The sequence below is a fragment of the Erinaceus europaeus genome, chromosome 8 (assembly GCF_950295315.1).
Source record: "Erinaceus europaeus chromosome 8, mEriEur2.1, whole genome shotgun sequence".
NCBI lineage: Eukaryota > Metazoa > Chordata > Mammalia > Eulipotyphla > Erinaceidae > Erinaceus > Erinaceus europaeus.
Window position 1 is genome coordinate 122,323,104 of NC_080169.1, and position 21,925 is coordinate 122,345,028.

The 21,925-nt window shown below is 42.2% G+C and overlaps 1 long non-coding RNA gene across 1 annotated transcript in view; it reads right to left on the reverse strand.

The window, feature by feature from the left end:
* Positions 1–21,925, reverse strand: part of LOC132539958 (uncharacterized) — a 417,285-nt gene that overhangs the window by 116,052 nt on the left and 279,308 nt on the right. The window lies entirely within an intron of this gene.

A 21,925-nucleotide genomic window follows, 5' to 3' on the forward strand; every position in this document is an offset into this window, starting at 1 on the left:
TTCTGTCTGGCTGTCCTTTTAAGTCCATTGAGCCCACCCACAATGCTTTGCACACCAGCACAGACTGGATCCACCCACAGTCTACCATGCACCTGTGCAGGTCACTGCACACTCTGTCGCCAAGGCTGACGTCAGAAATGTGCTGGGACTTCCACCCATGGTCACAGGTCACCATACCTACACAATACACAGGGCATTGAAGACTGTCACTTTGTCAATAGCCATGAAACACCCTTGCTTTGTTTTATTGTGGGGGTTGTTCATATTTTATTAGTCACTTCATAGTGGTTTAGAAGATTATAGGGGTATAATTTCACTCCACTCCCATTATCAGACTTCAGTGTCCCTGTGCCCCCATGGATTACCACCATAGTTCTCCCAAGCTCTCAGAGATGGGTTCATTACTTTTTTTTACCAAGTGAATGTGTTTCAATCCTCTTTACTGCACATATGAATGGAATCATTCAGTAGATTTCCTTCATGCCTTTCCTTGCTTGACTAAGCCTCATCACCTCCAGTTCCATACATTTTGTCCCAAAGAAAACAAAACCACCTTTCTTTTTTTAAAAATTTTTTTATCATTAATGATGCTGGCACTCCTGTGGAGGGAATCCAGCCAGGGGCTAAGTCACCGACCCAACCTCTCTGGCTCTAAGGGGCCCAGAGATTCAGACAGGAGGACTCGGGGGGTATTTTGGTACAAACACTTGTTTTATTTGGGGATGGGTACAGGTTTATATAGAGAGTTAAACAAAGAACATTTTTCACATATGTCAGAAATTACAGTTTTCTTAAAGGTCAGCTTTCACCTATGGTAGGGGGCTGGTATGACAAGAATTGATGTGATACATAAAGGTCAAGACAATTAGTCTCCATGATGCAAGCAGGTTAATTATCCAAAGGCATTTGAGAGAAGCATAGGGGTTAAACCAGTAAGGTGAGATAGAGAAAGAAAAACAAAACTTGATGTAAATCAAAGATATCAAAGGACACAGGAAATAGAAGTTTGGGGGTTTCACTGTCTGGTGTTAGGGGTGTATGATAGAGTGTGTTCTCCTTTGTGATCAAAAGGTGAAGTGGATGTATGAACTTTGAGTGAACCCTAAAGCAGGCAGCCATCTGGCCTGCTGCTAGCAGGGGGAACTAAGTGTGAGAAGCCTGTAGGCTTTCTGTGAGCTTGGGAAACTAACAAGGAGAACCTGAGTCTGGGAGACTTTTCCCTCTTAGCTCATCTCTATAAGGAGAGAGGCTAACAAGTGAGGTGTCTTTCCAGACCTCCATCCAGGGATGGGAGAGCTTCCCTAAGCTCTATCAAGCTTTCACATAGTCCCACATAATGATATAATATTGATTACAAAATTATGAGGTAACAGATATAATTCCACACTGTTCTTATCACCAGAGTTCTGTGTCCCCATTCCCTCCACTGGAAGCTGCAGTAGTTCTCCCAAAGTCACAGATATGGATTGTCTATTATTTTTGTAACTATCAGTATTTATATATATTTGCCCATTTTTTTCCTATGGTCCTGACTTCTCTTCCTTTCTAAGTCAAAATATACCTGATACTACTTCTGAAAATCCTTTTGTTTTCTCTTCTCTCCCTGAGTCTTGATGAAATTAGGATTCAGAGCCCTCTAGTCATCATCCACTAACATTTCTCCCCCACTGAGAGTATGGACCCAAATTCTTTTTGGGGTGCATAAAGTGGGAGTTCTGACTTCTATAATTGCTTTTCCACTGGACATGGGTTTTGGAAAATGGCTTTTTCATTGTGCCAGTGGTCCGGGAGGTGGCGCAATGGGTAAAGCATTGGAATCTCAAGTATGAGGTCCCGAGTTCAATCCCTGGCAGCACATGTACCAGAGTGATGTCTGGTTCTTTCACTCTCTCCTCCTGTCTTTCTAATGAATAAATAAAGTAAAATATTTTTTTAAAAATGGATTTTTCTAATTACTGAGTAGATTCTGTTGAGGGACAGGAGGTACCTGAGGGTACTTCCCAGAAAATGGGAGTGGTAACAGTTGTAGCTTGGAAAGGTGGAGGTGGGGCTTGGATGTTAAAAACTAGACCTGTGTGCATGGCTCGCTCTCTGTCTAGGTCACCATGTGAGTACAAGCTCTCAAGGGCTTCTCTCTCTTTCTCTCTTTACTAATGAGCCCCCCCCCCCATCAAGATGTGAGTAGGAGGCTCCTTTCTCTCTCTGATGCTCTCTCTGCTTAGATCACATTGTAAGTCTCTCTCACACACACACACACACTCTCTCTCTCTTTTTTTTTCTCCCTCTACTTAGACCACAGTGAGTAAGTTGCTTTGGGGGGACTTTCTTTCTCTCACTCTCCATCAGGCTCTTGACTCTAGGTGAGTGGCCCACCAAGATGTAAGAGAACTCTGGAACTTCTATATATATTTATCTATCTATCTATCTATCTTTCTTTCTATCTATCTACCCATCTATCTATCTATCATCTGTCTATCTCATGTGAATATTCTCAATTTTTCTGAATAAAATTTAAAATTCCTGAAAATCGTGCTTTCTTTTCAATTATTTGTTGAGATAATGCATAATGAACTTTTTAAATGTTGGGGAAAATAAATGTTGATCCCCCCAATACAGACCCATTGAGTATATGTCCCATAACCTATTTATCCAGTCTTCTGCTGATGGATATTTTGGTCGCTTTTTTATGCTGGCTTTTGAAACAGTCCTGCTTTGATTTCTTCAAGTCTTCCCTCTAAAACTGTCATGAGCCTTGTGAGCTGAGAGGGTGCACAGAGAAGTCATGACAGGACTGTATCCGGGGGGGGCTTGGTGTGTCCAATCCCAGCTCAGAAAGCACTTTGCATTCTGGATGGAGCTTTGGAGTAAGGGCAAGGTCATATCTCAAAGCCCAAAGTCAGTGCAGTTCCAATCATCCTGACAGCAGTGGAAAATTTCAGGAAAGGGTGGTTCTCCACATGTTGGTGCAGAGATCCAGCTGAGGTCATGCACTCAGCAGAAATGGGAAACAACATTGTCTATCCACAAAATCTCTGTGCAGATCACCCACTGCTCCCATTATCCTTACACCCCTAGTTGAAGGAATTTGCATGACTCTTGAAAATGCACTCATTCTAAAAAAAAAAAAAAAGAAAAAAAAAAAGAAAATGCACTCATTCCTGGCTGGGTGGTGGAGCACCTGGTTCAGCACACATAGCCTTTGCACAGGGCTCTGGGGAGGTGAGTGTCTGGACACACTGGTGAGGTGATCTGATCAGATAAGTCAGGATGGAATCATAGGAGCATATGGAACCTGATGACTGAAAGCCAGTAAAAAAAATCAGGACAAAATGTTTAATACACAGGAACTTAAAAGTAAGAATAGAGCTAATGAGACTAGAGAGATCTTAGTCCACCTACATCTTAGCTGCTGGGAAATTGTGCAGATGCAGTCACATCTGCCATGTTGTCCCCTCAGGCTACTGCTAGTTCCCACGAGAGTTGGGACATTCTCGGAGTGCCTGTTTCGCCATGTTGTGCCCTCAGGGCATTGTCTATTTCCCCCACGATATTTGGAGTGCTTTTGGTTACTCCTCCCCCTCCCATTCTCATGAGAGTTATTATCCTATCCTGGAGTGCTATGGTTACTCCTCCCCCTTCCCATTCTCATAAAGCTGCTCCTATAAAAGCCCTTCTTCTGCACCTCTCTCTCTTGCCTGCACTTCACTTTGGTGTTTAGACGCAGGAAAGGTTACTGCATGAGGCGGCCATTTTCGCTACCTCCACATGGCCCAACCTGTTTCTCTAGCACCCAACTCTGAGGTGCCAGCGCAAATAAAGATTTGTGTTCCCTCTTCGCTTTTCCTCCTCTCTCTCTTCCCCGCGGCACAGAACGACACTTAGCTACCAAAATCAAGCAAAAATTTCTAAAGTCACAGGCCTCTAGAAGCATACATAAAATAGACTTCCCAGCTGCTCTCCACCCTAAGATCTGTATTCTCACCTGCTCTGATGGGTTCTAAATGTGTTATGGCTAATAGTCCTTTTTCTTTTTTATTTTTTTAATTTATTTTAAAAAGGAGACAATAACAAAACCATAGATTAAGAGGGGTACAACTCCACACAATTCCCACCACCAGATAACCATATCCCATCCCCTCCCCTGATAGCTTCCCTATTCTTTATCCCTCTGGAAGTGTGGACCCAAGATCATGGTGAGATGCAGAAGGTGGAAGGTCTGGCTTCTGTAATTGCTTCCCCGCTGAACATGGGCATTGACTGGTCAGTCCATACTCCCAGTCTGCCTCTCTCTTTCCCTCGTAGGGTGGAGCTCTGGGGAAGCAGAGCTCCAGGACACATTGGTGAGGACATCTGTCCAGGGAAGTATGGTTGGCATCATGCTACCTACTGGAACCTGGTAGCTGAAAACAGAGTTAACATATAAAGTGAAACAAATTGTTGAACAATCATGGACCTACAGGCTGGAATAGTGCAGATGAAGTGTTGTGGGATCCTCCATTTTGAAGATAGCTATTAGGCATATTTTAGTTATGTTTCAAAGAGGCTTTAGCTATACTAGTTTTATTTTTTTCTCTGAGCCTGAAATTTGATGTCTGGAATAGTGCAGATGAAATGTTGGGGGGGGTGTCCTCCATTTTGTATATAGCTAGTAGGCATATTTTAGTTATATTTCAAAGGACCTGTAGCTATACTAGCTTTTTTTTTTTACTAGTTCTGAACCTGATATCTGAATCTGATATGCAGGTGGATCCAAGTTATTGTCTGGGGAGATTATGTCATGGCTGGAAAAGTGACAGAAAGCTGGATCAGGGAAGAGAATAGCTCCCTAATATGGGAAGGGGAATAAATATTGTTGACTTTAAACCCTTGGATTTGTTTTGGTCTGGGGCCCATACTCAGCTTAAGAGCCTATGTGACCTCTGCATCCCTGTAGATCTGAGCTCACATTCTGTCATGAGTAGGAACGTTGCAAGCTGCCTCAATATCAGGACCCATCTTCCTCAGGTGTAGCATAGAGTATTTTGTCTATCTTCCCTTTGAAGGATGGAACATTCTCTACCATTGTTTATCCAAGTTGAGGGCAAGGTCCTATGGCGAACCCACAAAGGGGTCTTTTTTATTGTTACTGAAAGAGATGAAATGTAATAATGGAGAGATGGATTTATTTGAAGTCTAGGCCCACCATGTCTGTTTGAGAATCTCAGGACTCCCCGAATAGGGCCCCAGATGATGAGTGGCCTGATAGTGACTAAAGAGTCATCATTACAGAACACCAGTCTGTTGCCCTTATTCAGATTTTGCAGTCCTATCTAGGCTTTGGGACTTTGTTAGGAAGTGAACCACCTGGAATGGAATTAGAGAACCTTCTGGAAGGAAAGGTCTCACCCAAGTAATGAGGCTGAAGGGCTGACATTGCACACCTGATGTCTCTGGACACAGTCTGAAGTGAAGCATGCTGAGGTGGTACTAGTTGTGTTGATGAGGCTGGGATCAGCGGATGCAATATTATTTGGCATGAATTGAGAGAAGCATGCACTAAAGTGTGCCCCACCCTAAGGTTCCAGGACTGGGGGAAATATAGGCTCGACAGTAGAAATGTGAGGTTCCTGCTGTATTAAGTTTCAAGAAGACAATTGATTGTTATTGCTATAATCACATTACTTGGTAATTGGGTTAACTTTGAAAAATCTCTTTGTTAGGATTTGCTGTATAATACCCAACATCACCATAATTTATGTCCTTTGACATTATTTGTATATAGCTGGGCCACTGGTTGATTCTGTTCTCCCTGGTCTAAGCTTTTGAGAGAGTCAACATATCAAAGACTCAACCTGTGTATTAAAAAGATTCAGTCTGTGCTTTAAAAGGCTCAAGAAATACAATCAATTAACCCCTCTCATATTAATAAAACAGTGATTTATATGACTACAAATTAATAGGAATGTACATAAGCACCATTCCCACAACCAAAAGACTGTGTCCCATCCCACCCCTCACAACCCCACCACCCCACCACCCTGGGAAGCTGAATATCCACCCTCACCCCATGGTTTTCACTTTGGTACCCTACTCCAGATTTAGTCAAATTCCCTTTCTGTTCTTCTTTCTCAACTTCTGTTGATGAGTGGGGTTATCCCATGCTCATTTTTATCTTTCTGACTTACCTCACTTAACATAATTGCTTCTAACCCCGTCCAAGATGGGTCAGAGAAGGGGGGTTCATTGTTCTTAGTAGCTGCATAGTATTCCATTGTGTATATAGACCACAGCTTTCTCGACCACTCATCTGTTGTTGGGCACCTGGGTTGCTTCCAGGTTTTAGCTATTATGAATTGTGCTGCTATGAACATAGATGTACACACCTCTTTTTGGTTGGGTGTTATGGAGTCCTTGGGGTATATCCCCAGGAGAGGAATTACTGAGTCATATGGTAGGTCCATGTCTAGCCTTGTGACAGTTCTCCAGACTGCTCTCCAGAGAGGCTGGACCATTTTACATTACCAATAGCAGTGCAAAAGGGTTCCTCTGTCCCCACAGCCTCTCCATTATTTGTTGCTGCTGTCCTTTTTGATGTATGCCATTCTCACAGGAGTGAGGTGGTATCTCAATATTGTCTTTATTTGTATTTCTCTGACAATCAGTGACCTGGAGAAATTTTTCATGTGTTTGTTAGCCTTTTGGTTCTCCTCTGTAGTGAGTTTTGTTCATATCCTCTGCCCATTTTTGGATGGGGTCATTTGCTTTTTTGTTGCTAAGTTTGCTGAGCTCTTTGTATATTTTGGTGATTAGCCTCTTGTCTAATGTCTAGCATTTGAAGATCTTCTCCCATTCTGTGAGGGGTCTCCTTGTTTGTGTGATAGTTTCTTTGGCTGTGCAGAAGCTTTTCAATTTGATGTAGTCCCATTGGTTTGTTTCTGCTTTAGTCTTCCTTGGGTTTGTATCATCAAAGATGTCCTTGTGGTTTAGGTGGGAAAGTGTTCCACCAAAGTTTTCCTCTAAGTATTTGATAGTTTCTGGTCTAACATCCATGTCCTTGATCCATTTGGAGAAGACTTTTGTTTCTGGTGAGAGAAAATGGTTCAGTTTCATTCTTCTGCATGTTTCAGTCTCCCCAGCACCATTTATTGAAGAGAGCCTCCTTCCTCCATTTAATATTTTGGGCCACCTTATCAAAGATTGGATGTCCATAGGTGTGAGTATTTAGATCTGAGATTTCAATTCTGTTCCACTGGTCTGTGTGCCTGTTTTTGTTCCAGTACCAGGCTGCTTTGATGATGATGGCCTTACAATATAGTTTGAGATCTGGGAGTGTGATGCCTCCATTTCTATTTCTTTTCCTCAATTGTTTTGGCAATTCTGGGTGTTTCCAGATAAATGACTGCAGTTTATGTTCTATTCTCTTAAAGAAGCTTGGTGGAACTTTGATCAGCATTGCATTAAATTTGCATATGGCTCAGAGGAGAATATTCATTTTGATGATAATAATTCTTCTAATCAATGGGCATGGGATGTCTTTCCATTTCTTGGTATCATTTTCTATTTCCTTGAATAAGGACTCAGTTTTTCACTTATTTGGTCAGCTTTATTCCTAGGTATTTTATTGATTTTCCTGCAACAGTGAATGGGAGTGATTTCTGGACTTCTTCTTCAGATTTAGTGTGTGCATAAAGAAATGTCACTAATTTTTGTACATTGATTTTGTAGCCTGACACCTTGCTATATTGCCTAATAACTTCCAGTACTTTTCTGCTGGATTCTTTGGGCATTTCTATGTATACTATCATATCATCTGCAAATAGTGAGACCTTGATTTCTTCCCGTCCAATTTGTATTCCTTTTATTTCTTGTGGATTGTGATGGCAAAGAACTTACAACACTATGTTGAAGAGTAATGGTGATAATGGACAGCCCTGTCTAGTCCCCGATCTGAGGGGAAATGCTTTCAGCTTCTGTCCATTAATTATGATGTTGGCTGTAGAGTTTATATATATGGACTCCACTATCTTGAGGAATTCCCCATCTATCCCCAATTTGGAATGTTTCGAGCATGAATGGGTGTTGGATTTTGTCAAAGGCTTTCTCTGCATCTATTGAGATAATCATGTGGTGTTTGGTTTTGGTTTCATTGATGTGATGAGTGACATTGATTGTCTTACATATGTTGAACCAGCCTTGCATTCCTGGGATAAATCTCACTTGGTTGTGATAAACAATCTTTTTTATATACTACTGTATCTGGTTGGCAAGGATCTTGTTCAATATTTTGGCATCTATGTTCATCAGTGGTATTGGTCTGTAGTTTCCCTTTTTTGTTGTGTCCCTATCTGCTTTTGGTATCAGGGTAATGTTGGCTTCATAGAAGGTGGAAGGGAGTGTTGCTGTTTCTTCTATCTTGTGGAAGAGCTTTAGAAGTATAGGTATTAGCTGTTTTCTGAAAGTTTTGTAGAATTCGTTTGTGAAGCCAACTGGTCCAGGACTTTGGCTGTTGGGAAGATTCTAATTAACTGTTTTGATTTCTTTGTCTGTGATTGGTGCATTTAGGTTTTTGTAGTTCTTCTTGGTTCAGTTTTGGAAGGGTATATGCTTCCAGGAATTCTTCCATTTCCTCCAGATTCTCTAGGTTGGTGGCGTATAGTTCTTCATAGAAGTTTTGCATGATCTTCTGGATTTCTGCGGTGTCAGTTGTGATATATCCTCTATCGTTTACAATTCTATTTATTTAGGTCTTCTCCCTTTTTTTAGTGAGTCTGGGTAGGGGTTTGTCAATCTTGTTTCATTTTTCAAAGAACCAGCATTTGGCTTCATTGATCTTTTGTATGGTTCTCTTATTTTTGATGTTGTTTATTTCTGCTCTAATTTTAGTGATTTCTATTCTTCTGGTTGCTTTAGGGTTCTTTTGTTCTTCTTCCTCTATATCCTTAAGGTGTGCAGTGAGGTCATTTATTTGAGCTTTTTCTTGTTCTCTAACATATGATTTTATGACTATGAAGTTCCCTATCTGTACTGTTTTAGCTGTGTCCCAAATATTTTGATAAATTGTGTGTTTGTTTTCATTTGTTTCCAGGAACATTTGAATTTCTTGCTTGAGTGCCTCTCTGACCCATCAGTTCTTAAGCAGTATGTTGTTGAGTTTCCAAATTCTGTGACTTTTAGTGATTTTCTGTTTGTTGTTGAATGTTAGCTTTACTCCATTGTGGTCTGAGAAGATATTGGGATGATTTCAATGCTCTTGAATTTGTTGATACTGTCTTTGTGGCCTAACATGTGGTCTATCCTTGGGGATGTGCTGTGTGGATTTGAAAAGAATGTGCATTCCAGTTTTTTGGGTGAAGATTCTGAAAATGTCCAGGAGGTCTAGTCTGTCCATCTCTTCCTTTAATTCTCTTATTTCTTTGTTGATTTTCTGCTTTGTTGATCTAAGTGTGATAGTGGGTTGTTGAAGCCTCCCACTATTATTGTAATTACTATTAATGTATTTTTGCAGTTCTTTCAGTAGTTGTTTGATGTATTTAGATGGTCCCTCATTAGGTGCAAGATGTCAATAATTGTTAAATCTTCTTGGCTGATTGATCCTATAATCATTATGTAATGGCCTTGCCTATCTTTTATTACTTTATTTAATTTAAATTATGTGGTGTCAGAGATGAGAATGGCTGTTCCTGCCCCTTTTTGTGGTCCATTAGCCTATATGATAGTTTTCCATCCTTTCACTTTAAGTCTGTGTTTGTCTTGTTGGGTCAGGTGGGATTCTTGCAAGCAGCATATGGTTGGGTTATATTTTCTGATTCATCCTCCCACTCTGTGCCTTTTAATGGGTGAATTTAAGCCATTGACATTTATTGATATTATGGATTTAATGTATTGTAGTGCCATTATTCAACAATTCTTTATTTGCTCTGATATATGGCAAGTATTATAGTGATGTTCTTGTTTATAAGAGGTCTTTTAGAACCTCTTTCAGGGTAGGCTTGGTGATGGTTGCCTCCTTTAACTGTTGTCTGTGTGAGAAGTTTTTGATCCCTCCATCTAGTTTGAATGAAAGTCTAGCAGGATATATTATACTTGGTTTAAATCCTTTTTCACTCAGGGCTCGATAGATACCATGCCATTCTTTTCTGGCCTTTAGAGTTTGAGTGAAGAAGTCTGCTGATAATCTTATGGGTTTTCCTCTGTATGTGACTTTTTGTTGGTATGCTTCTAAATTCTGCTTATAAGACCTTCTGTTTTGATCATCACATTAGGTTCACTTGTATTACTTATAATGTAGTCTATTTGCATAATCACTGTTTTACCTGGGTCCCGCCCTGCCTCCATGGTATTGGTTTAATCCCGACTGGTTAGATGGAAGCTTTCTATGTTCTGTTCATGCTCTTTTTTTTTGCTCTGTCCCCTCTCCTAGTCATTTCTTTTGGCTCGCCACTTCTGGTGAAGAGATGCATAAAAGGCGGTGTATCTGATTAATAAACGAGATACTGCTTCCCAGCTCAGCCATGAGTCCCTGGTCGTTTGTCTCCCACCCGCAAAGCTAGACCAATAACTTTTTGTTTTTCTTTTGCAGACTTTAGGATCCTTTCTTTATCCTTGCTTCTTTTCATTGTAAATATAATGTGTCTTGGTGTCTTCAGGTCTGTGTTGATTCTGTTTGGGACTCTCTGGGTATCTGGAATCTTAATGTCCTTTCTGTTGTTTAGGTCTGGAGAGTTTTCTTCCATTATTTCCTCTAGAATACTTATTTCCCCTTCCTCTCTTTCTTCCTCTGGTAGGCCAATTATATGAATGTTACTTCTTCTGAGATTATCCCATATGTCTCTGTTGTTGTTTTCAATGTATCTCAATCTCTTTTTGAGCTCTTGTACCTCTCTCTTAGTTTTCTCTAGCTCTTCCTCTGTCTGGCTAATTTGCTTCTGTTAATATGCTTTCCCTTCCCTCAGCTTCTTTCTTCAGTTCAGTTATAGTATTAGCTTGTTCTGCTAGTTGGCCTTTTAGGTCAGCTGTTTCAGCTTTCATTTCTCTAATTACCTCTAAGTAGCTTGTATTTTCTTTGAGGTTCTCCTCTGTTGTTTCCCTAATTATGATAGCCCTTTCCTCCATAGTTGTCTTCATTTTTGTGATTATTAAGTTTACTATTGCTTTCATAATTTTCTTATCTATGGCTGCTTCTGACTGATTTGGAGTTTCTTCTAGGCTCCTTTCCTGATTCATTGTGGTATCATTTTTATTTGTTCTTGATTTAAATATTTGATGTGGTTTTTATTTTTCTGTTCTGTCGTTCTTCAATTGTTGTGTTTTGAGTACAAGCCACACTATTTTAAAGACCTTTATGACAAGCACAGTCACCAACCTCAGAAATTACAGCAGTAGTAACTGAGGCAAAGATTTATGCAGTTCAACCAATACCATTTAGCCAAACAACACCTCCAATGCAAGAAAAAATAGCAACCAAACAAAAGAAAAAGAAAGAGATAGGAAAAAAGGGAAAGCAGGAATAGTCAATTATGCAAATCTACTGTCCACTATAAATTCTAAGGATAGAAATGGGAGAAAGGGAAGTAGAGAATACACATACATATAGAGTCCACTCTGAATCAGATTTCTTCCCCAAAATAATTCACAAGCGAGTACCAGTGAATTCAGAAAACAAAAGAAGAGGGAAGGATGAAAAGAATAAAAAAGAAAGGAAGTAAGAAAGAAGAAAAAAGGAAGAGCAGTGAAAGGAAATAGGTTTATTTTTTAATTAGCTAGGAGGAGGGAAAAATGAGAGTGGAGAGAAGAGGTAGTGAGAAACAAGTTCCTCTCACAATGGATAGGACACCCAGTCACCTAGCAATGGGAAAAAACAGCAATGGTTAATTTTGGTCAACCTGAAGACGGTGGATGGAAAAGGGACACGTGTATATAATAATAGTAGTAATAAAATAGAGTAGAAACCCCCTAACAATCAGTCTGCAGTTTGGACCACTTGATTCGCTGCAGACAGCCTGAGCAAAGACAGCCAATTGTAAGAAGTATCAAAAAAAAAAAAAAAAAACCTCAAGGTAGTCTTTCCCAGGCAGGGATGAGTCTCTGATTGGTCAGGTATTTTGTCACTCAAATAGAGCTCCAGCCACTTTTAAAAAAGAGAGAGAGAAGTTAAATGAAGAGGCTTGGAATGACGCCCCTGGTGAGCTAGGAATCTTGGTAAAGAACATAGCTCAGCGGGGAGCCTTCTAGGAGTAGCTGTGCTGCCCCTGGAGGTTGGTACTGGGGTGCAGGGGTGAACTCAGAATTAATCAAAGGATTCTCCTTTGTCCCCCTGACCTCAGTTTGTCAGCCCAAGAGAGAGTTATGGTACTATATTTTGGTGTCACTCTGACCAGCCCGTGTTCACCCTCCTACAGACAGCCCAGTATCCTACCCTATCCAGTAGATCCCCAGTTGCAAGCTGCTGCCTCTTGGAGGTCACAGCAGCTGCAGCTCCAAAGTCGCCATCTTGGCTCCACCCCACTAGTCCTTTATCTTATGGATGGCAGGCACATTAAGATGTTCTCTCTGGGCAGACTGGGAGTATGGACCGACCAGTCAATGTCCATGTTCAGCAGGGAAGCAATTACAGAATCCAGACCTTCCACCTTCTGCAACCTACAATAACCCTGGGTCCATGCTCCCAGAGGGATAGAGAATGGGAAAACTATCAGGAGAGGGGATGGGTTATGGAGATTGGGTGGCAGGAATTGTGTGGAGTTGTACCCCTCCTATCCTATGGTTCTGTTAATGTCTCCTTTCTTAAATAAAAAATAAATTTAAAAAAATTAAATTTAATTTAAAAAAATATATTCTCTATGGAAAAATAAAAAAGACTTTTCTCTCACTTACTGAGAGTCTTTCTATTTCAGTGATGATTCCTTTTTTAATTTTTTAAGCTTTCAACTTGATGAATGCTTTGTTTGGGATTTTGTTTTCCTTGAAATTGGATCTAAATCATCTCTTTTGCTACATCTCGGATGAACATCAAACACATCACATTGTGTGACATAAGCCAGAAAGAGAAGGACAAATACCATATAACCTCACTCTGGTGTGGAAATTAAGAAGCAAAGATGGTAAGGGAAAACATAAAGGTAAAATGTGGACAAAACGTGATGTGTTTCACCAAAGCAAAAGACTCTGGGAAAGGAGGAAAAAGGATGGGATAGAGGAGGCACTGGGTTCCTGGGACATGATAATGGAAGGGAGTATATTGCAGACACTATTGTAGGGAGATGAGAGGTTGGGCCTCTGTCAACAACTGTACTGGAAACTGTTAAGTTTGTGTGGCAGTAAAGTGTTAGATTTATGAAGTGCAAAATGAGTCAAGCAGAGTTGGAGAACAAACAAAGAAAAGCTTTTTAATCAGGCCAGAAGAGTCAAGAGTAGTGGACACTCCATGGCAGGGTAGGGGGCCAGAGTGGAGGGCTACCCCCAGGGTAGCCTGGAGGCATCTTTACATTGTCCAGGACTAGTTTGCTTTTGGCATGGAGGTCCCTGGAAGTTGATTTGCCCCAAGTCTTATGACCCAATTCTAGCTGGAAATGTTCATTATAGTCCTTTTGGCTTGAGCATCAGTATTGTTTCAATTTTGGTTGAAGATGTTTGATGTATGTGAACATGAATTCCTGAGGCTGCCAGTCCCAATTCAGGGTGCCAGTTGCCACACTAGCTTCGCGGGCAGGAGAGAGATGACGAGGGACTCATGGCTGAGTGGGACGCAGTTCAGTCTTTATTGATGAGGAATGCAGTGTGATCTAGCTATCTCTAATCACAATCCTGTCATACATATCTCCTGAGGTGGAAGTGTCAGGAAGAGGAAGTACAAGTACGTAGGATAGGGGGTGGGTGAACCAGTGAGGATTAAACCAATGAAAACAACAATTATGTAAATAGACAACAGCGGCAAGCAATGCAACAGAAGGGGTCTTAGAAGTAGAATTCGGGGAATCCTGAGATTCCCAAACAGATATGATGGGCCTAGACCTCGAATAAATCCTTCTCCCCAATGTTACCAGTCATCTCTATCAAGAAGAACACAATAGACCCCTTTGTGGGCCCCTATAGGACCTTGCCCTCAACTTGGATCAACAACGACAGAGAATGTTCCATCCTCTGACAGGAGGATGGACAACATACTCTATGCTCCAGGAAAATGGGTCCTGAAATTGGGGCATCTTGGAATGTTCCTACTCATGACCACAGAATGTGAGCTCAGACCTTGTGAAGGAATAAGTCCCCCAAGTTGATTCAATTAAAAATCCCCCATATAGAAAGCTAGGTGATTTTGGTGATTAAGAGCAAACTTTAGAGGACTAAATAATGAAGGAATTTCCCCTTTTCCCCACCCAAGGACAGCAGAGAATTTCTGATTAACTAAGAATGTTTACAGAAGAGATACCCAAACCCATCTGCCTTGTAACATTTACGCCTGAAGTTATATGAGAACTTGTATATTTTTCACTTCTGTAATCTCACTTGATTACTGGTGCTGCATGGTAGTTTTGGAATGTTTATTCTAGGAAGGTACTCATGTGACCCCCTTGAGTCCCACATTCCCATTCCCTTTAAAAGGGAGATGAATTCCAGAACTCGAGATGTCAGAGCTACTGGGCCATAGTGGCACACTGGCCTGGGATCTCCTAGCTAGTATTTGTCTATTGTCTTAGTCTGTGTACTGGCTTTATTTTCAATCTTTCAAACTTAATAAATTTCTTATACTTCACTTATATATGGGAGTCATGTCAGTTGTGTGGGTTTGGATCAGAAATGTTATTTCAATTTACAGGGATGCAGAAGTCACACAGGCTCCTAAGTTGAATCTGGGCCCCAGCTCAGATCAAATCAGTGAGGTTTAGAGTCAACAATATTTACATACCTTTCCCATATTTGGGAGCTACTCTCTTCCCTGATCCATCTTTCTGGTCCTTTTTCCTGTCATGACAATATCTGCCCAGAAAATAACCTGGATCCACCTGCATATCAGATTTCAGGCTGAAGGAAAAAAAAAAAAAAACTAATATAGTCACAGGCCCTTTGGAATATAACTACAATAGGCCTACTAGCCATCTACAAAACAGAGACCCTCCCCCCCCAACTATTCATCTGCACTATTCCAGCCTTTAGGTTCATGATTAGTCAGCAACTTGTTTGGCTTTATATCTTAACTCTCTTTTCAGCCACCAGGATCCAGATGCTGCCCTGATGCCAACCAGACTTCCCTGGACAGACAACCCCACCAATATGTCCTGGAGCCCTACTTCCCCAGAGCCCCACCCCACTAGGGAAAGAAAGAGACAGGCTGGGAGTATGGATCGACTTGTCAATGCCCATGTTCAGCGGGGGAAGCAATTACAGAAGCCAGACCTTCCACCTTCTGCATTCCACAATGACCCTGGGTCCATACTCCCAAAGGGATAAAGAATAGGAAAGCTATCAGGGAGGAGATGGTATACGGAGTTCTGGTGTTGGGAACTGTGTAGAGTTGCACCCCTCTTATCCTATGGTTTTATCAATGTTTCCTTTTTATAAAGAAAAAAAATAGAAAGAAATTCTAAGGATTTTACCTAAAGCCTCCATGTTTACCAAATATGGCTGGTTGATTGTTCACAGATGCCCAGTAACACTGGCCTCCAGCTCTCCATCAGAGCTCCCTCCCCCTTCAGTATGAAGAGTGTCAGAGAATTAGAATGGCTGCCCACAGGCCTTGAGATCATGCAAAATGTTTATCTGTAACTCTGACCTTTGGTCCTTTCCCTGAAAAGTTTGGGGTTTGTGTACCTTAGAGTGACCTGGCTATTGCTTGAGGCAACAGCAATTGAAACTGGGAGCTGGAGCCTCAGGCATGGGAGTCTGTTTGCATAGCCATTATGTTATCTCCCCTCCCCAACCAGTTTAACACACCCTTGATGTCTGCAGCACCTGGAAAGGCATTTGTGTTTGGAAAATTGCTCTTGAATTGTGTTTTACCAAAAAGCACCTTTGATCTCCCTGTTCCTTTTGATGTGATTTGACTTTATCAATAAATACTCTGCTAGGGGGAGTCAGGCAGTAGCGCCACGGGTTAAGCACAGGTGGTGCAAAGCGCAAGACCTGTGTAAGGATCCCGGTTCAAGCCCCCAGCTCCCTACCTGCAGGGGAGTCACTTCACAGGCGGTGAAGCAGGTCTGCAGGTGTCTATCTTTCTTTCCCCTTCTCTGTCTTCCCCTCCTCTCTCCATTTCTCTTTGTGCTATCCAACAATGACTGCAATAACAACAATAAATACAGCAATAAAACAAGGATAACAAAAGGGAATAAATAAATAAAATAAATATTTAACAAAACAAAAAAAATACTCTGCTAAGAGTTCTGGCCCGGGGCTCACCTGACAGCCTCCCCTCTCCAGGTGTCTCCAGACTCTTCAGAGTAACTGTATAGTAACTGAAGTTATTTTCTCTCAACCCTGACAAGCTTCAGATCCCAGGGTCCTGGAACATCTGGTTAATGCTCTCCACCAACATACAAGCCATAGGGAACAGTGATAGAGAGAAGAGGCCACAGCAGCAGATGCAGAGGAGGTGAGAATCAGCAGTGTGGTCACTGACACAAAGTCTGCCAGGCAGGATGGGAGTCAGCTTCTGTCCTGGATCCCCTGTGACCAGTGACTGTCCTCACTGCTCTGGGCCTTGCACTGAGGGCGATGAAGTGCTGGATCTGAGTGTGTGGGTCCAGTCTCCTCATCCCTCCAGGAAAGGCCTGGGACAAGCCATAACCTTGACCCCAGAAAGGGCTGGAGGAAGGGGGCTCCCACACTTGAGGTGTTCAAATGGCTCATCCTAGACTCCCAGCCAGGGGTGCACGGGGCCCCCAACCAAGAGTCTTTCTAACTATGAGCAATCTTCCTGTTCAGATATCAGGCCACTTTCCTCACTGTCCCAGGGCACAGAGCAAGAAGATAACCCAATGGTAGATTACAGCAGAGAAATATTGTGTTGACTGTTTAGTTATTCAGGAATACTGTCCAAAGTATTTTTTATTATTACTCATAGTTCAATTTTATTAAATACTGTTAAATTCCTTGAGGGGAGTGTGAGAGATGGTTAGGGCTTCTCTTTAAAAGAACATAAATACAACTGTTTAGTACACAAATTCTTTTTATAAATTGTTATCTATGACCACCTGTAGCCAGGAGTTTTGTATTCTCTCGGTCAGCTCCTAGCAGTGCTTGCTAATCCTTTAGCAGAGACCCTCAGACTCTCTCCCTCCTTCCCTTATGTAGGCAGCGGGGAGATGGTGAGCTCTGAAGCCCAGCCCAGGGGGTGGAGGCGACAGCTCTGCGTCAGGTATAAAAGATGGGAGAAGGCTGAGGGGGGCTCACTGCTGCCTGGTGGCCACTGTTGGTGGCACGCCCTTTTGCAAAAGAATAAATGCCTGGCTTCAACTCCTTATTTTTTTTTCTTTGATAAGTAATTTTAATTGGACATCATTTATAACAGGATTAATGGTTTACACTCAACAGTAAATACAGTTGTTGATACATGTGTAAAATTTCTGTCTTCTGCAAAACACTCTCACCCCAGCCCAGGTCCTCCTCCCCCATCAGCACCAGGACCTGGAAGCCTCCCTACCCCACCCCAGAATCCTTTATTTTGCTGCAAGACACCAAACCCAGTCCAAGTTCTTCTTTTTGTTTCTGTCCTTGTTTCTCCATTTCTGACCATGAGTAAGATTATCCCATCTTTATCCTTCTTTCTGGCTGATGTCACTTCACAGGATACCTTCAAGTTCCATCCAAGAGGAGGTAAATAAGATGAATTCAACATGGCCTGTGTGGTTCTGAGGTCTCCAGATGTGTGGTAAAAGAAAGGCCTACATGGGCCCTTTGGAATATAACTAAAATAGGCCTACTAACTATCTACAAAATGGAGATCCCAACTCTTCACCTGCACTATTCCAGCCTTTAGGTTCATGATTAGTCAATTTGTTTGGCTTTGTATGTTAACTCTTTTTTCAGCCACCACGTTCCAGATGCTAACATGATGCCAACCAGACTTCCCTGGACAGACAACCCCACCAATGTGTCCTGGAGCTCTGCTTCCCCAGAGCCCTGCCCCACTAGGAAAAGAGAGAGACAGGCTGGGAGTATGGATCCACCTGTCAACGCCCATGTTCAGTGGGGAAGCAATGACAGAAGCCAGACCTTCCACCTTCTGCATCCCACAAGGACCCTAGGTCCATACTCCCAGAGGGTTAAAGAATAGGAAAGCTATCAGGGAAGAAGATGGGATATGGAGTTCTGATTGAGGGAAATGTGTGGAATTGTACCCCTCTTATCCTATGGTTCTTGTCAGTGTTTACTTTTTAATTTTTTATTTATTCCCTTTTGTTGCCCTTGTTGTTATATTGTTGGAGCTATTATTATTGCCATCATTGCTGGATAAGACAGAGAGAAATGGAGAGAGGAGGCAAAGACAAAGAAGGGGAGAGAAAGACAGACACCTGTAGACCTGCTTCACCGCTTGTGAAATGATTCCCCTGCAGGTGGGGAGCTGGGGGCTGGAACCGGGATCTTTATGCCCATCCTTGCATTTTGTGCCACCTGTGCTTAACCCACTGTGCTGCCACCTGACTCACACTGTTTCCATTTTATAAATAAGAATTTTAAAAAGAAAGAAAGAAAGAAAGAAAGCCCTACAGCACCTCACAGGGGTGATTTCATCTGTTCTAACCCATGACCACGGTTGTTCTTCCAAACAATCCAAGTCAAAGGGTTTTTCATTTCCTTTGTAATTTTGTGCTTCTGGTGACATCCCCCTCCCATTTTATTCAATAGGGCAGATAGAAAATGCAAGGAGAGGGCAAGACAGAGAGGAAGAGAGAAAGATAGACACCTGCGGACCTGCTTCACTACTTATGAAGTGTCCCCACTGCAGGTGGGGAGCAGGGGCTTGGCCCCAGGTTCTTGCACATAGTACTATGTACATTTAGCCAGATTCAGAGAGCTCTTACTGTACAGCAGACACTGGAGGCTCCTGGATACTAGTAAGAGAAAGAAAATCTATACAGCTGTACTTTATACCACCTCCTCAGAGGACACATAGCAACAAGAAAGGTCTGGGAGAATGAAGGATTTTTTTAAGTAGATATGCAGGACTCATTGGTTCAAATGCTTTGTTTTATTTGTTTATTTATTTATTTATCTATTTTAATAAAAGGAAAAAGAAATCAATAGGGCTCGGATGGAGAAAGAGAGGCACCTGCAGATCTGCTTCACCACCTGTGAAGTTTTCCCCCTGAAGGTGGGGACTGGTGGCTTGAACCTGAGTCCTTGCACATTGTAACTCCAGCACTCTACCAGATGCACCCATCCAGCCCCACTTTGAACACTTTAAACACTGGAGTTTGGGGGCAGGGGAGATAGCATAATAGTTATGCAAAAGATTTTTATGCCTGATTCTCTAAAGTCCCAAGATCAGTTCCCTGTACCACCTAAGCCAGAGCTGAGCAGTGCTCTAGTAAAATAAAATAAATGCTCAGGTTTATATTTATTTACTTATAAAAAGGAAACACTGACAAAACCATAAGATAAGAGGGGTACAACTCTACACAATTCCCACCAGAGAACTCTGCATCCCACGCCCTCCCCTGATAGCTTTCCTATTCTTTAACCCTCTGGGAGTATGAACCCACGGTCACTGTGGGATGCAGAAGGTGGAAGGTCTGGCTTCTGTAATTGTTTCCCCACTGAACATGGGTGTTGACAGGTGGATCCATACTCCCAGCCTGCCTCTCTCTTTCCTTAGTGGGGCATGGGTCTGGGGAAGCAGGCCTCCAGGACACATTGGTGGGGTTGTCTGTCCAGGGAAGTCTGGTTGGCATCATGTTAGCATCTGGAACCTGGTGGCTGAAAAGAAAGTTAACATATAAAGCCAAACAAATTGTTGACTAATCATGAAACTGAAGGCTGGAGTAGTGCAGATGGAGTGTTGGTGGAGTCTCCATTTTGTAGATAGCTAGTAGTCATATTTTAGTTATATGCCAAAGGGCCTGTGGCTATACTGGTTTTTTTCCCCAAGCCTGAAATATGATATGCAGGTGGATTCAAGTTATTGTCTTCCCCCACTCACTCCCAAGCTAATCTTATCAAAGCAAGCACTGAAAAAGCTGAATAAGGATAAGAGACTGGCATACTTTGATGATAACTCTTTAGTCACTATCAGGCCACCCCATCAGCTGGGGCCCTAGTCAGGGAGTCCTGAGATTCCCAAACAGACTTGATGGGCCTACACCTTGAATAAATCCCTCTCTCCATTGTTACCGGTAATCTCTATCAGGAACAACAAAAAAGACCCCTTTGTGGACCCCCATAGGACCTTGCCTTCAACTTGGATCAACAACACTACAGAATGTTCCATTCTATGCTATACCTGAGGAAGATGGGTCAATATTGGGGCAGCTTGGAATGTTCCTACACATGACCACAGAATGTGAGCTCACACAGATTCAGAGGTCACACAGGCTCCTAAGCTGATTATGGGCCCCAGATCACATCAAGTTGGTGGGGTTTACAGTCAATAATATTTATACACCTTTCCTATATTAGGGAGCTACTCTCTTCCCTGATCCAGCTTTCTGGTCCTTTTTCCATCCATGAAATCATCACCCCAGAAAATATCTGGGTTTATTTTTAAAGTTGTGAGCACAATGATGCCAGGCTAGCTTTTCCAGGGAGAGAGAGAGATGAAGAACTCGTGGCGGCATGGTAATACAATTCTTTATTGATGTGGGGTCCCAGTCCCAGAGTTGGACGTGAGCATAGCAGGTTTAGGCCACATGGAGCTAGCAAAATGGCCAACTCCTGTTATGCACGCCAACCCTTCTTCAGGTCTTCTCCAGGTCGGGATGTGGAAGAGATAGAGAGACCAGGAACAGTGGGCTTTATAGGGTAAAAAACGGAAGTGGTAAGTTGGGAACGGGATTGGCTAGGAAAGGGGGCGGAGAAAACAAGGCACTCTGGGAAGGTAGAAAGCTTCCTTAGCAGCTGTTGCGATGGTTTTAACTGAATTATCAATACCCTGATGGGATAACGTGGTGGGTATCTTTCAGGCAAAATAATGATTATGTAAATAGACCATAGTGTCAGCAATGGAGCATGGAGCAGAGCGGGAGGGGGGGATAGGGCTGGCTTTAAGGTCCGACAATATGATAAATTTGATATGATGTGATGCTCTGTGTCCCAGCAGTCATCCTCCTAGGAATCTGTTCCTAGACTCTAATCATGAGAAAAGAAAATAGAGAAATTCCAGAAGAGTCAAACACTCTTCCAATACTCCTCGAAACTGCTGATGCCATTAAAAACAAGGAAAATCTGAGATCACCAATAAAAGTAACTTCAGGAGACAAAAGGAACATGATATCTAAACTGACTCCTTGAACAGATACAGCTATCGGTAAAAGCTAGAATGTTCATCCCACACAAAAACCCCTAGTTTCATCTGCTGTATTCTTACCTTTGGGTTCCTGATTATTAAACAACTTGTTCTGGTTTATATCTTACTGTCTTTCAGCCTCCAAGTTGCAGACACTACTACAACACCATCCTGACTTCCCTGGGCAGATGCCCTTGCCAATGTGTCCTGGAACCTCACCTCCCCAGCACCCTGCCCCACTAGGGAAAGATAGAAACAGGCTGGGGGTGTGGGTCCACCTACCAATACCCATGTCCAGCGGAGAAGAAATTACAGAAGCCAGAACTCCCACACAATAAAGAATTTTGATCCTTTCTCCACCCAGTAAAGAATTTTGATCCATACTCCAGAATGGTAAAGAATAGGGAAACTTCCAGTGGAGGGTACAGAGCATGAAACTCTGGTGGTAGCAATTGTATGGAATTATACCCTTGTTATTTTACTATTTTACCAATCACTATTAAATCAATAATA